The 12,911-nt window shown below is 40.2% G+C and overlaps 1 long non-coding RNA gene across 1 annotated transcript in view; it reads right to left on the minus strand.

The window, feature by feature from the left end:
- Positions 1–9,541, minus strand: part of LOC129058334 (uncharacterized) — a 91,282-nt gene extending 81,741 nt beyond the window's left edge. The window contains exon 1 of the long non-coding RNA XR_010139401.1: positions 9,483–9,541. This is a non-coding gene — a long non-coding RNA (uncharacterized LOC129058334). The remainder of the gene's footprint in view (positions 1–9,482) is intronic.
- Between the last annotated feature and the right edge of the window lie 3,370 nt (positions 9,542–12,911).

Below are 12,911 nucleotides of genomic sequence, written 5' to 3' on the forward strand. Positions count from 1 at the left end.
TAAAATTCAACTTCTCTTCATAATAAAACCTAAAAAAACTGGGTACAGAAGGAACATACGTTGACACAAGAAAATACATATATGACAGACCCAAAGCTAGTATTATACTGAATAAGGAATAACTGAAAGACTTTCCCCTAAGATCTGGAATAAGATAAGGATGCCCATTTTCACTGCTGTTTCTCAACATAGCACCAGAAGTCCTAGCTGGAGCAATCAGAGAAGAGAAAAAAATAAGGAACATCCAAATTAGAAAGGAGGACATCAAATTATCATTGATTGCAGATGATATGATCTAATATTTGGAAAAACCTAAAGATTCCACTAAAAACCTATTAGAACTGATAAACAAACTCGTAAAGTTGAGGACACAAAACCGACATACAAAAATCAGTAGCATTCTATACGCCAACAGCAGACAATCTGAAAAAGAAGTCAAGAAAGTAATCCTGGCCAGGTATGGTGGCTCATGCCTGTAATCTCAGCACTTTGGTAGGCTGAGGCAGGAGGATCACTTGATGGAGGAGTTTGAGATCAGCCTGGCCAGCATGGTAAAACCCCATCTCTATTAAAAATATAAAAGTTGGTCAGGCATGGTAGCATGGGCCTATAATCCCAGATACTTGGGTGGCTGAGACATGAGAATCACTTGAACCCAGGAGGTGGAGGTTGCAGTGAGCAGAGATCATGCCACTGCACTACAGCCTGGGTGACAGGGTAAGACCCTATTTCAAAGAAGAGGGAGAAGAAGAAGAAGGAGAAGGAGGAGGACAAAGAAGAGGAAGAAGAAGAAGGAGGAGGAGGAGAAAGAAGAGGAAGAAGAAGAAAAGAAGAAGGAGGAGGAGTAGAAGAAAGAAGAGGAAGAAGGAGAAGAAGAAGAGGAAGAAGAAGAAGTAGAAGAAGAAGAAGGAGGAGGAGGAAGAAGAAGAAGAAGGAAGAGGAAGACAGAAGAAGAGGAAGCAGAAAAAGAGGAAGAAGAGGAAGAATAAAGAAGAAGGAATAAGAGGAAGAAGAAAGAAAAAGAAGGAGGAAGAAGAGGTAAAAGAAGAAGAGGAAGAAGAGAGAAGAGGAAGAAAAAGAAGGAGGAGGAAGAGGAGGAAGAAGAACAAGAACAAGTGCAAGAAGAAAAACAAGAACTAGAAAGAAGAAGAGGAAGAAGAAGGAGGAGAAGAAAAAGGAGAAAAGGAAGGAGGATGAGGAAGAGGAGAAGGAGGAAGAGGATGACAAGGAGGACAAGGAGGAGGTAATCCCGTTTACAATAGCAAAAAAAGTAGGAATTAACCAAAAACGTGAAAGATGAAAGAAATTGAAAGAAGACACCAAAAAAAAAAAAAAAAAAAAAGAAAAAGGAAAGATAGTCCATGTTCATGGATGGAATAATGAAAACATCAATATTGCTAAAATGCCCATACTACCTAAAGTAATCTACAGATTCAATGTAATCCCCATGAAAATACCCAAAATACCCATGACATTCTTCACAGAAATAGAAAACAATCCTAAAATGTATATGGAACCATGAAAGACCCAGAATAGCCAAAGCTGTCCTGAGCAAAAGAATGAAACTGGAGGAATCACATTACCTGACTTCAAATTATACTACAAAGGTATAGTAATCAAAACAGCAGGGTACTGACATAAAAAACAGACATATAGACTAATGGAACAGAATAGAGAATCCAGACACAAATCCATACATCTACAGTGAATGCATTTTTGACTGCAGTGCCAAGAATATAAACTGGAGGAAGGACAGTCTCTTTAATAAATGGTGCGAGCAAAACTGGATATCCATATGCAGAAGAATGAAACTAGGACCCTATTTCTTTCCATATACAGAAATAAAATCAAAATGGATTAAATACTTAAATCTAAGATCTCAAACTATGATACTACTACAATAAAACATTGGGGAAACTCTCCACAACACTGGACTGGGGAAAGATTTCTTGAGTAATAGCCCACAAACACAGGCAGCCGAGGCAAAAGTGGACAAATGGGATCACATTAAGTTAAAAAGCTTCTTCACAGCAAAGGATACAATCAACAAAGTGAAGGGACAACCCACAGAATGAAAGATAATATTTACAAACTCTCTAACTGACCAGGGATTAATAACCAGAATATGTTTAATACAAGGAGCTCAAACATCTCTACAGGAAAAGAAAAATCTAATAATCTGTTTCAAAAATAGGCAAAAGATGTAAGTAGACATTTCTCAGAAGAAGACATACAAATGGCAAATAGCTACATGAGAAGGTGCTCAACATCATTGATTATCAGAGATATGCAAATCAAAACTACAATAAGATATCAACTTATTCCAGTTGAAATTCCTTTTATCCAAAAGCCAGGCAATAATAAATGCTGATGAGAATGTGCAGAAAAGGGACCCCTCATATACTATTGGTGCGAATGTAAATTAGTTCAATTAATATGGAGAACAGTTTGAAGGTTCCTCAAAAAAACTAAAAATAGAGCTACCATATTATTCAGCAATCCCACTGCTAGCTGGGATTTTCTTCCCAAAAGAAAGGAAATCAGTATATCAAAGAGATGCCAGCACTTCCATGTTTATTGCAGCACTATTTCCCAATAACAAAGATTTCAAAGGAATTTAAATGTCCATCGGCAGATGAATAGATAAAGAAAATGTGGCACATGACATAAAAAGAATAAGATTCCATCATTTGCAACAACATGAATGAAACTGGAGGTCAATATATTAAGTGAAATAACCCAGGCACAGAAAGACAAACTTGGCATGTTCTCACTTATTTCTGGAGCTAAAAATTAAAACAACTGGACTCATGGATACAGATTAGAATGACGGTTATCAAAGGCTGAGCAGCGTAGTAGGGGGGAAATGGGGATGATTAATGTGTACAAAAATGTAGTTAAGTAGAATGAATAAGATCTACGATTTAATAGCACGACAGGATGACTACTGTCAACAATAATTTATTGTGCATTTAAAAGTAACTAAACAAGTATAATTGGATTGTCTGTAACATAAAGTAAGGACGAATGCTTGAGGTGATGAATACTCCATCTACCCTGATGTGGTTATTAGACATTGTCTGCCTATAACAAAAGATCTCATATACCCCAGAAATATATGCACCTACTACTTACTATGTACCCAAGAAAATTAAAAATAAAAGTCAGTTTAGTGTAGGAATGCCCTTGATGAAGGAATAAAAGTATTAATCTTATTAAATTTTGAACCTTGCATATTGTACTATGTGAAGAAATACGAAACCCACATGAAATATTTCTGTTGCAAACCAAGTATGATGGCTGTCTTGAGGGAAAGCACTTTGGCAATAGTTGAGGCTGTGAGCAGAACTAATTGCTTTTTTCACTGAACACCGTTTTCACTTGAAAGAAATGACAAGACAAACCATGGTTATTTAGACTTGGGCATTGGCAGACACTTCCTTTTAAGTAAATGAAGTGTTCTTGTTACTTCAAGAGACATAACTAACAGCATTTGTTGCCAATGAAAAATTCAAGCATCAATTGAATAACAAACAGTTTTAGAACTTTGGAAAAATTTGTATCCGTTGACCTGAGCTTGGTGGCTTGCCAATGCTTACAGAATTTCTTATTCTTTTTTATTTTCATAGAAATATGTACATTAACATGTAATGAGTTTATTATTGTTATTTGAAAACAAATTAATACATTTGTTTATATTTATATAAACAAATTAATAAATATCCTTTATGTTTCTCAGTTTTAATTTTAAATATAGAACATATTGAAAGATGTTTACCTCCCACAAGTAAATGGTCTTTGGGGTCTTCTTTTTTTAAGTATAGAAAGATATATTAAGACCAATAGAGGTTGAGAACAGCAGTTAAGAGTTACCTTTGTCCTTTGAATAAACTCTTGAAGAGGCATTTTGCTAAACACCTTCTTTCCATCATTTCTGAACTTCTCCTTCAGTGGTCTGTTTCTTTGTGTGTGTGTCTCTCTCTCTGTCTTTCTGTATGCCTCTCTCTGTCTCTTTCTATCATGAGCATTTAGGTAAAGAAAATCTCTCTGAGCAGTTAAATCAGTGGCAATGTTTCTAAAAAATGAAACAGTTTCCACCGGGCTAGGAGATTTTTCTATATTATCTGTTATATAGTTCCCCAAATAATTTCCTTCTTTTTTTAGTAACTTAATTTTATATTTTCAGTGACTCCACATGCAGGACTGTAAAATAGGAAAAAAACAGTATCTTATACCTCTATGTCATTAAGAAGGCAGAAAGAATAAATGGGAAAGAAACAGTCAATGAAAATAGAACCTACATACACAAAATGCAAATGCAAGTGCCATGGGTCATTCTATTTTTGTAAAGCCTGGGATGTGTCCATTTCCCCTGAAATATCTATCCTGTGTTATACTGGTTACAGATGTTGCCACAATTACCGCTGACAGTGTGGCTTTACAGGGACTTAATGACAAGATGATTACTTGGGCAGAAGACTAACTGGAGCCCACATACGTGAACAGAATGACACAGGCCCACACACTGAGATTCTCAGCAAGTCAATAGTGATGACCATTATACTTTCTAAGTGATATTAACAATAATGCTGTCAAATCAGCCAAGCACAGTATATGTTATAGGAAGAAGGCTCTGGGGGCTGTTTTGATAGAAAGTGGGTTTAGGCCACTTAGAAACTATTCCACTTGGAGGAGGCTATCATTTTATTTTTACCATATGTAGAATTCTGCTGTGAGTTTTAAGCCACCAATTCCCTCTTCTATCTGGGTGTCATTTCCTTTTATGTGATATGATAGGATTGGACTCCTCAGTAGTGTTCAACCAATGAAATCTTACCAGTGAAACCTCAATAAACAAAACAGAAGTAGAGATGCCTGGTTTAATGAAAAGATGAGGAAATTTTACATCTCCCTTTGGGTCCCTACTGAGTTTTTCCTGGTCAGCTTCTGAAATACGGCCGTGGACCCTGAGGCTTTGGGGTATGCTGTTTGAGAATGATTAGATTAAGCGCTGTTTAGGTCCATGTTCTTCTAGAGGCTTTGTCAGAAATCTGAGCAATTTATTTTAATTAGAGAACTAGTTGGTGTCAAGTTCAGAAATATATATATATGTGTGTGTGTGTGCATGTGTGCATGCGTATTATGTATATACGTGTGTGTATCTGTGTGTTTGTATTTGTGTGTGTGTGTGTATATCCTATTGGTTCTGTTTCTCTGAAGAACCCTGGCTAATGGCTAATACAATATGCATATACTAGATTACCTGGGTGACCTTTTATAATTGAATTTGAACACACGATGTCTGGTTAGAGTGACCCAGTTTGCCCAAGACTTTCCCAGTTTTAGCACTGCAAGTCCCACATTTCAGGAAATTCCTCAATTCTGGGGCAAACCAGGACAGAGGTCCTGCTCTGAAAATCAAGACAACTAGTTTCCTATTCACTGGCAGTGAGATCTTGGGTAAGGGGTTTAAATAAAGTCGATTATTATTTGCAAAAGAATGAATAAGCGACTGTGCATATAGAGTTGCCCATTTTGCCTGTATTTATGTTCCTTGCTATGGAGGGTAAAGCCAGTTCAACAGTAGGCATTGGTCATTTAGTTAAGCAAAATCAGTTGCTTTCAGCTTCCCTATTGCTAATTATATGTCAGTAGTAGTTTATTTTAAATATTTAAGTTTAAAATACATAATAAATCTAATCAATAATTCATTCAAATAATGAATATAGAACATATTAGCATATGCAATGTTCACTTAAGAATAAAAATATTTTATTTAACCTTCCCATGTTTTATTCAGGAATTTTAATCATTTTTATTAAACTTAGAATTGATATAAAAGGTACCATGAGTACTGGGAATTAAGGGAAAAAATCAAATAGGAAGAAGAGAAACTATGTCAATGCATATAACCTGCTCAGGAGAACTGGATCATGAATTCTAGAACTTGAGTGAATCTATTTTAAATGTTTATAGCAGGTAAAATGAATTATTTGTAAAACTGTGTAATAAAAGTGATATGGGAATGCTGGGAAGGGAAGAGTGTAGTCCCTTTAAATGCTACAGAAGTGGGGAAGCGAAATGCTAGATAGGGGAGGTGTGGTCCCTGGCTAGGGCCCTGCCCCCAAGGACCTAGGTGAGGACAGGCATTTCCTGCCCAAATGCTGCATTTCCCAAGTTCACCCTGGCCTGCCATGCCCCTGTCCTGTGCCTTTAAAAACACGAGACCCTAGCAAGGCAGAGACAGAAGCTGCTGGATGGTGAGAAGAACAAATCGGCAGAAGAAGACAAGCAGCTGGACAATGAGAGGATGTCAAGGAGAGCATGCCTGTGGAAGAGCACACTTCAGGCCAGCAGGCCATCCACCTGCAGAACAAGGCGGAATTTGGTCAGGGAAGTCAGAGGAAAGCCCGGGCGTACTTCAGGGGAAAACTTTCCCACTACATCCCCTTCTGACTCTCTCCATGTGTTGAGAGCTACCTCCACTCAATAAAACCTTGCAATCATTCTCCAAGCCCAGGTGTGATCAGATTCTTCTGGTACACCAAGGTGAGAACCCAGGATATAGAAAGCCCTCTGCCATTGCAATAAGGCAGGGGTCTAATTGAGCTGACTAACACAAGCTGCCTATGGATGGCTAAACTAAAAAAGCACACTGTGACAAACACCCACTGGGGCTTCAGGAGCTCTAAACCTTCACCCCTAGACACTGCAGTGGGGTCAGAGCCCCACAGCCTGCCCATCTGTATACTCCCCTAGAGGTCTGAGCAGCAGGGCACTGAAGAAGCGAGCCACACCCCCATCACACACCCCGCAAGGGGGACAAGGGAACTTTTCCTGTTTCAAAAGCATTGACACAAATGGGGTGAACTCAGTCTGTTGGAAAAAGCATAGGCTTAAGGGTCAAAAGACATGGATTTCAGCCTTGCTTGGCTTTGTTGCTTAACAGCAATGTGACCTCAGGCACGTTATGCTTCAGTTGCTTTATCTGCCTTCTTATTTCATAGTGATTTTGGAAGGGTTAAATAAGATACTGAATACATAAGTAATCAGGGACAGTGCAATGATCTGTGGTGAGCAGGAGGAGGCCTGAGGGGGAAAGGGTAGTGAAAGGCAGCTGCCACAAGCAGTGGATACTCTAGAGAGATGTGCAACTGTCTGTAGCCACTGGCAAGGAGGGAACAGGCAAGTAAGTCCTTGAACAGCCTTTTCCTCCTGCCCTCTGGTCTCCTGACAGTGCTTTTCTTCAGCCAAACCAAACTGAATGCCAGAGGACAATGGCCCCTGTTGATGTAGCCTGGAGACATGAGTCTCCCAAGACATGGTGAGAGCCCAAGGGTCAATTTGGAGGAAAAAACAGAAAGCAGGAGGCACAGTAGTAGAATCTGCCTATACTATAAAATTGTACACAGGTAAGTATGAAAATTAACTGTTGTAACTCTGGAAGTTAGGCTGGAATTTTCTTATAAACTTAAGCATACTCTTACCATATGTACGAGTCCGTTTTCATGCTGCTGATAAAGACATAGCCAAGACTGGACTTATAAAGAAAAGGAGGTTTAACAGACTCACCGTTCCACGTGGCTGGGAAGGTCTCACAATCATGGTGGAAGGGTGAAAGGCACATCTTACATGGTTGCGGAGAAGAGAGAAAATGAGAGCCAAGTGAAAGGAGTCTTCCCTTATAAAACCATCAGATCTCGTGAGACTTATTCACTACCACAAGAACAGTATGGGGGAAACAGCCTCCATGATTCAATTAACTCCCACTGGGTCCCTCCCACAACATGTGGGAATAATGGGAGTGACAATTCAAGATGAGATTTGGGTGGGAACACAGCCAAACCATATCACCATACAATCCAGTTATCCATTTCTGGATACTTATTCTGGAGAAATGAAAACTTACACTTATACAAAAATCTGTATATAGGACTGCCTATAGCAGCTTTAGTCATAACCACTCCATACTAGAATCTCCCCATATGTCAGGTGAATGAATAAACACCTGTGGTACATCCATACAATGGAATACTATTCAGTGGTAAGAAGAAATGAACCATTAAAACTACAGCAGTGTGGATGCATCTCAAAGGCATTACGTAAAGTGAAAGAAGCCAGCCTCAAAAGGTTGCATAGGGAATGGTTCCATTTCTATGACATTCTTGAAAATACAAAACTATAATGATGGGGACAGGAGGGAGTGGGTAGAGGTGGTAGAATTGCTGTGTGTGTTGATTGCGAAAGTGGTTACACAAATCTAGACATGTGTTAAAACTCGGAACTGTATAACAAAGTAAAGATCAATTTTATAATATGTTAATTTAAAGGTAAAAATAAATATTTGAGAAATATTGTAGATGTAAGCTGCAATGAAAAATTTATTCTCATAAACATATTGACAATTTATTAATCCCATTTGACCTTGAAGAAACTTCAATATAAATTGAAATAAGAGTTCTATATGCAGAAATGCCTGAAAGTAGGACATTATGTAAAAATGGCAGCCTTGGCATAGGACAGCAGATGCAAAGGGGAGATATGTGTAACAGGATGAGAGGTAACAGGCAGCATAATCTAGCCAAGGGGCCAGAGGATCAGAAAGCAATTGTCCCCAGGTAGACATAAAGGTCAGGGTCAAGTACAAGGGTCTGAGAACAGAAACCAAAAGCGGAAGTTCAGGCATGGAGCCAAGAACACATGCTGGAGATGAAAAATCAGGCTACAGTTTAGCTGTGTCACAGAGCTCAAGGCAAGAGACCATCCAACTCTTGGCATTGGGTTACTAAGGAGTGAGGCAGAACAAGAATAAAACAGATAGAGGCATCCTGTAGGGTTCAGGGCGCAGGCACTGGAGTGAGACATGACTGGATGGGACCTGTGGTTCTGCCACCTCCTAGCTCATGACCTGGGATAATTGTTTTACCTTCTCATGAACACAACTGGATAAGAATATTTTCCCCCACCCCCCGACTGCAGTGCTGAGAGAATTAAATGAAGTCACATTTGTAATACTCTCAGCCAGTTGCAGGCTCCAGAAGAAGTGCTCAGATAACACAAAAGTATATTAAATAAAAGGCCATAGGTCACATCAGGGCTACAGAGCTCTTGAGCTGTACATTTAGCAAGTCATTTCACCTTAAGTCTCAACTTATAAGTATGTTAAATGGCTATAATAACACCTACTACATGGAATTTGGGGAAGAAAGTTTTGTGGGGATAAGAACTATGACAATGCCTTGTGAACTGAGAATTGCTATTTATATGTATTTAAGATTACAGCAGGCCAGGAAAAAATCTTTTCTTGCTGCTTAGTTGTTGGCCTGAAGATACAGACAATATTACCTGCAGGTTTGGGTTGGTACCAGAGCTGAGTAAGCCCAAACAGAGAACAGGATCAAAAAAGCCCAGCCATCACATGCCAAACAACTTTGTTCATGGGTAAGAGGTGATAGAATATCAACATGACCATGAGAACTCACCTTTGAAGGTTGGGGGCAGTTCCCAAGGAAGTACAGTTGGATGGTTAGCAGCATGAGTTCTAGAGCCAGAACTTTCTGTAGGAACTTAGGTCAATGGTACAGATAAATCTGCTGTTGAAGATTCTTAACTATGACCCTTCTCCCCACCCCAATACACACCTGCAGAGTATTCATCTATACCCTTCATCATGTAACTTTGAATACTTACCAGTAGATAGACAGATTCTATGTCTTTATCTCGCTGACTTTGTGTTTGTCCAGTGATTTGTCTTGGACAATGATAGGTTAGTAGATATGACAATGGTTTCATGTGCGTCCGTGTGAAGAGACCACCAAACAGGCTTTGTGTGAGCAACATGGCTGTTTATTTCACTTGGGTGCAGGCAGGCTGAGTCTGTAAAGAGAGTCAGTGAAGGGAGGTAGGGGTGGGGCCATTTTATAGGATTTGGGTAGGTAAAGGAAAATTACAGTCAAAGGGTGGTTGTTCTCTGGCAGGCAGAGTGAGGGTCACAAGGTACTCAGTGGGGGAGCTTTTGAGCCAGGATGAGCCAGGAGAAGGAATTTCACAAGACAATGTCATCAGTTAAGGCAGGAACAGACCATTTTCACTTCTTTTGTGGTGGAATGTCATCAGTTAAGGCAGGAACCGGCCATCTGGATGTGTTCGTGCAGGTCACAGGGGATATGATGGCTTAGCTTGGGCTCAGAGGCCTGGCATTCCTGTCTTCTTATATTAATATGAAAAATAAAATGAAATAGTGGTAAAGTGTTGGGACAGTGAAAATTTTTGGGGATGGTATGGTGAAATAATGGGTGATGTTTCTCAGGGCTGCTTAGAGCGGGATTAGGGGCGGCATGGGAACCTAGAGTGGGAGAGATTAAGCTGAAGGAAGATTTTGTGGTAAGGGGTGATATTGTGGGGTTGTTAGAAGGAACATTTGTCATTTAGAATTATTGGTGATGGCCTGGATACAGTTTTGTATGAATTGAAAAACTAAATGGAATAAGAGAAGGAGGAAAAACAGGTATTAAAGGTCTAAGAATTGGGAGGACCTAGGACATCTAATTAGAGTGCCTAAGGAAATTCAGCATAGTCCTGTCAGCAAAGATTATTTATTTACTTCAAGAGTTAAGAATGGCAGTTTGGGGATAGCACCAGGAGATATCAGCTGTGATGGCTTGGAGAAACAGTGTAAACTGGCAGTATAAACAAGAGCAGGGCATGTATAAGTAGTTGAGAATGGTGAATAGGAGTATGACTAGACAGAAGATAGTAGGGATGACAAGTCTTTTTGGGGCACAGTCTAAGTTGGTCTGGTGTCTGGAATGAGACTGGGGCCTAGTAAAAAGGAGCGTCTATACAGGAGCTCAAATGGGCTGTATTTTGTAGCATTCTGAGGACAGGTCTGACTTCTGAGAAGGGAAAGTGGTAAAAGTATTGTCCAGTCCTTTTTAAGTTGGTGGCTGAGCTTGGTGAGGTGTGTTTTTAAAAGACCTTTAGTCCGTTCTACTTTTCCTGAAGATGGAGGACTGTAACGGATATAAAGGTTTCACCGAATACTGAGAGCCTGAAAAACTGCTTGGTTGATTTGACTAATAAAGGCTGGTCTGTTATCAGACTGTACAGAGGTGGGAAGGCTAAACTGAGGAATTATGTCTGACAGAAGGGAAGAAATGGCTGCAGTGGTCTTCTCAGACCCTGTAGGAAAGTCCTATACCTATCCAGTGAAAGTGTCTACCTAGATTAAGAGGTATTTTAGTTATCTGACTCGGGGCATGTTGAGTAAAACTAATTTGCCAGTCCTGGGTGCAGGCAAATCCTTGAGCTTGATGTGTAGGGAAAGGAGGGGGCCTGAATAATCCCTGAGGAGTAGTAGAATAGCAGATGGAACACTGAGAAGTTATTTCCTTGAGGATAGATTTCCACGATGGAAAGGAAATGAGAGGTTCTAAGAGGTGGGCTAGTGGCTTGTGCTATAGAATAGCCTGCCTTTGCTGGTGTGTGGCGATTAGGCCTGGTGGAACTGCCATCAATAAATCAAGCATCATCAGGGCGAGGAACAGGAAAGAAGGAAATATGGGGAAATGGGGTGAATGTCAGGTGGATCAGAGAGATACAGTCATGGGGATCAGGTGTGGTATCAGGAATAATGTGGGAGGCTGGATTGAAGTTCGGGCCAGGAACAATGGTAATTGTGGGACTTAACAAAGAGTGAGTACAGCTGAAGGAGCCGGGGAGCAGAAAGTATATGTGTCAGGTATGAGGAAGAAAATAGATTTTGGAGGTTATGAGAAATGTAGAGAGTAAGTTGAGCATAGTTTGTGATTTTGAGGGCCTCTAAAAGTATTAGGGTGGCAGCAGCCACTGCATGGAGACATGATGGCTAGGCTAAAACAGGAAGGTCAAGTTGTTTGGACAGAAAAGCTACAGGGTGCAGTCCTGTAAGACTCTTGTGTAAGAATTCTGACCACACTAACCATGCCTAGGAAGGAAAGGAGTTGTTGTTTTGTAAGGGATTGAGGTTTGGGAGATTAATCAGACACGATCAGCAGGGAGAGCATGTGTGTTTTTATGAGAATTATGCTGAGATAGGTAACAGATGAGGATGAAATTTGGGCTTGACTGAAGTAATGGGGTCTGTCTGTGAAGCCTTGCAGCAAGCAGTACAGCCCAGGTAATTTGCTGAGCCTGATGGGTGTCATGGTTAGTCCAAGTGAAAGCGAAAAGAGGCTGGGATTACGGGTGCAAAGGAAGAGTAAAGAAAGCATGTTTGAGATCCAGAACAGAATAATGGATTGTGGAGGGAGGTATTGAGGATAGGAGAGTATATGGGTTTGGCACCATGGGGTGGATAGGCAAAACAATTTGGTTGATAAGTCATAGATCCTGAACTAACTTGTAAGGCTTGTCTGGTTTTACGACAGGTAAAATGGGAGAATTGTAAGGAGAGTTTATAGGCCTTAAAAGGCCATGCTGTAGCAGGTGAGTGATAACAGGCTTTAATTCTTTCAAAGCATGCTGTGGGATGGGATATTGGCATTGATTGGGGTAAGGGTGATTAGGTTTTAATGAGATGGTGAGGGGTGCATGATCAGTCACCATGGAGGGAGTAGAGATATCTTATACTTGTGGGTTAAGGTGGGGGAATACAAGAGGAGGATGCAAAGGAGGCTTTGGATTGGGAAGAGGGGCAGCAATGAGATGTAGCTATAATCCAGGAATAGTCAGAGAAGCAGATAATTTAGTTAAAGTGTCTTGGCCTAATAAGGGAACTGGGCAGGTGGGGATAACTAAAAAGGAGTGCTTAAAAGAGTATTGTCTAAGTTGGCACTAGAGTTGGGGAATTTTAAGAGGTTTAGAAGCCTGGCCGTCAATACCTACAACAGTTATGGAGGCAAGGGAAACAGGCCCTTGAAAAGAAGGTAATG

This window comes from Pongo abelii, chromosome 2 (genome assembly GCF_028885655.2).
Source record: "Pongo abelii isolate AG06213 chromosome 2, NHGRI_mPonAbe1-v2.0_pri, whole genome shotgun sequence".
Lineage (NCBI taxonomy): Eukaryota > Metazoa > Chordata > Mammalia > Primates > Hominidae > Pongo > Pongo abelii.